The sequence below is a fragment of the Triturus cristatus genome, chromosome 4_2 (assembly GCF_964204655.1).
Source record: "Triturus cristatus chromosome 4_2, aTriCri1.1, whole genome shotgun sequence".
NCBI lineage: Eukaryota > Metazoa > Chordata > Amphibia > Caudata > Salamandridae > Triturus > Triturus cristatus.
Genome location: NC_140586.1, coordinates 992,672,301 through 992,676,279, shown reverse-complemented (window position 1 = coordinate 992,676,279; position 3,979 = coordinate 992,672,301).

The window sequence follows — 3,979 nt, the reverse complement described above, 5'->3', positions numbered from 1 at the left end:
TCCTGTGAATGTTCCACTAATGAAAACTGGTTCTTCCAACTGCTGACGAAACAAGCAGATACTTTTCTTTCTTTGCAGGTAAAATCATAGGTCATGGGTGCCTTCACAGTATAAGGGTAGACAAGATCGTGCATGCCTGATGTTATGGATATTCGTTATACCTAAGTGTTTGTACTTTTGGTTTACAGGTCTCCCTCCCCGCTGTCCCCATCCTTTCCTTCCCCCGCTTGACCACTCCATGGAGTCTGTGACTACAAACCAGACCGTGGTGGTGTCGAGAGGTGGACCATAAAAGCAACGTACGATTCCGAGGATTCCAGGCTGCGACACAGAGGCACACGAGTCGGGTATTCTGCCACCGTCACTTCGTCGGGCGTTGATTATCACTCTGCTAAAAAAAGATAAACTACCTGACAGATGTGAGTCATATAGGCCATTATCTCTGATAAACCTAGATGCCAACAGATTCTTGTTTCGTTATATGCGGACAACATCACGTTATATCTGCATCGGTCGGCTCAAAGCCTGAATCCCATATTGCGGCTATTTTTCTTGTTTGGACAGATGTCAGGAGTAAACATTAATTGGAGTAAATCCCAAATTGTTTCCCCTTACGGCTTCCACTGTTAAATTCCAGTCGGACTTCCCCCTTAGATGGTGTGATACCACTCTCACATATTTGGGGATAATTATCTCTCGCACTCTGGAAGAGATCATGCGAGACAACTATAGCCGAGCCTTGGATTCCATCACTGATAAGGTAGCCAGTTGGATAGTGCTGCCTTTGTCAATGGCCGGTAGAGCGGTGTTGATCAAAATGGTTATCTTACCTAAACTTCTGTATCTCTTTGTAAATATCCCATATGCTCCCAGCCGTCATTTCTTCGCAGTGATCAGAACTCAGTTAATACGTGTTATATGGGGGGGAAGCAGGCTAGGTTAAGATGGGATGTCCTCACACGCCCCTTCTGCGCAGGAGGTTTTTCAGTCCCAGATGTGGAGCTGTACTTCAGCTGTGCGCAGGGACAGCATGCTGCCTACTAGATGAAGCCACCCCCCTTCATGCCCCATTTGGCTGTAGAAGATGGTTACATGGCCCCTATGCCGAGTACGGCATATCTAAGCATTGCCAGGACGCCACTTACCCTTGCAACCACCACAGTCCAGTCCACGGTTAACACCTGGCATGATCTTGTTAAAGAGACACGCTGCACGCTACTGTATTCCCCTCTCTTGCCCCTCCCGGGACGGCAGGATATCCCAGTCATGCAGGAGGGTGGCTGTCACTGCCTACTTCGCAAACTCTCTATCTGCACCTGGGGTCAACTCTTAGTTTAGTACCAGCACAGAGTTTTTCAAATATATCCCGCCCACCCCACTGGACAGGTTCTATTATATTAGGATACGGCAGGATGTGAAGGCCGCCACCCCCACGTTCCCTGCCGAACCTCGGGTCATGCTCCCCTTGCATGTGGCATTGCAACAGGATACCCCCGCCCATGTATTTTCGCTACTTTATCATACAGTGCAGGCGAATGGGCATTACGACCCCCCCTTGGCCCGAGCTAGATGGGAGGAGGAGCTAGGGCCCCCATTACTGAGGTTCAATGGATGTATTGTTGCAAGCAGACTGGCGAGATCTCTTCCAGTAGCAGATTCAGAATAATACATTACAAATTTGTTCACCGGTTATATTATACACCAGCGAAACTGTTTAGGCTGAAGATCCGAGATAACGATCATTGCGAGCGATGTGGGAGGGAGGGAGCGGACTTTAAGCATTTAGCATGGGATTGCCCGCCCATACAGCGTTACTGGGCAGAAGTGCTCGGTGCACTGAAACTCATGACCGGTATACATATCTCTAAAGACCCACTAACTGCGTTGTTGGGCTACACTGCCCCCGTTGCGTCCAAAATGCGTAAATACATCTCTCTTGCTTTGCTCCTTGCTAAAAGAAGAATTGCTTGCAAATGGGTCAGAGGCAGAGCCCCGAAGTTTAAGGACTGGATTCAGGACCTTCTTTATAGCCAGGAGCAATGTAATACCTACGCGGATCTCCAGCCTCCCTCATCACGTCCCATTGACATCTGGGGCCCCTTGGAAACCTACCCATTGGAGCATTCCAATGACATTGACACGGAAATCCACCATTGAGGAATTGTTGTCTTCTTGTCACATGCATTGCTGTGGTCGTTACGTCCCGCACACTGACTGCTGGGGGGGAGGGTGCCACACTGACTGCTGGGGGGGAGGGTGCGGCGATACTTCTGTCTGTATAGGCTTGGAGGCCTTATCACCTTCACCATGCTCCTTTCACATCACAGCGGCATTGTTTCTTTTTTTTTTCCTATTTATGTTTTTTTTATTGGGATAGTTACGGTCCGGTTGACCGATTGTGTAAGTAGCTGAAATACTTATTTAAATGCTATCATCTGTTTAGCCGGACGACTCCACCAACGCGGCCGGCCCGATTGGGTTGTAGGCGGCTTGCTGTGTAACCCCTCTTCCCCGCCTAAGATGCCGTAAGGTGTGTATATCTGACATGATTCATTGCCGGCCCGATGGTGGTTGTAGGCGATATGCTTAGTTGTATATCTTTGTTTTCTTGAAATACACAATAAAGGTGTTTAAAAAAATAAATAAAACCTAGATGCCAAAATACTTGCAAACATTCTCGCTACAAGACTACAACCATTGATGTCCTCCTTGGTCCTTCCGGACCAATCCGGCTTCATTCCGGAGAGATCTACTTCTCACACCCTCAGAACCATCTTTGCAATGATGCACGTTCTTGACCCGAGCCTGCATGCAGCGGCGGTAATGCTAGACGCTGCTGAGGCGTTTGACTCTATAGAGTGGATTTACATGTTTGCCATTCTACAAAGACTGGGATTTCCGTTGTTTTATCTAAGCTGGGTGCGGCTGCTCTATAATGACCCATCTGCACGGGTAACAGTGGGTTGCTTAACGTCAGAACCATTCGTGATTAACCGTGGCACCAGGTAGGGCTGTCCCTTGTCGCCCCTAATGTTCACTCTGGCAATCCAGCCCCTGGCTTGCGTGATCCGTCAAAGACATAGGGAAACGGCACTTAACTTCATCCACCGGCCGGTGGGTATATCCCTCTATGCTGAAGACATGTTCTTATTCATTAGGGAGCCAAATCGGTACCTGACACAGGTACTGAGAGAATATATTAGATTTGAGCTCCTCTCTGGTCTTGCTATAAATTGGGACAAGTCCGTGGTTATACCCTTGACAGCCATTACTTCCCAGCCAACTATGGAATACCCTTTAGTGTGGACCTCAGATCCTGTTAAATACTTGGGAGTTTGGGTTCATCGAGACCCAGCAGTTGTCATACAAGAAAATTATGGGCGAGAGTGTGCCGCACTTGATCAACAGATTGTGAGGTGGATCACTTTGCGGCTATCTTTAGCCGATCGCATCGCAATTTTAAAAATGCTCGTCCTCTCGAGATTTTTGTACCTCTTCTCCAATATCCCAATAACACTTCCGCAACATTTCTTCAAAACTATGCACACAGCCTTGCTCAAGCTAATTTGGGGCGGCAAGCAAGCACGCGTGGGCTGGGCAACCCTTACACTTGACTATCCTAAGGGAGGATTCAGCGCACCGGACTTGTATACATACTATCTAAGCGCTCAAGCACAGTATGCATTTTACTGGTTTAACACACACGCTTACATTCCACTCGTGGCACTGGAAGATGGTGATGCTCATCCGACCCCCTATCGGTTATCCTCACTCACACTCAACGTGATACCCCCAAAACTGAAATCAACACAATAGATACCACAATCGCTGCATGGCAGTCCATGGGTCGACTTGCCTCTAAACTTCCCATCTACGCCCCGCGCTGCCTATAGCACCATGACGCTATATCAGTGACTCAGGAAGACGGCTCAGTGAAGGTCCTAAGGGAGGTAGGATTTTTTACTATGCATGACCTCTA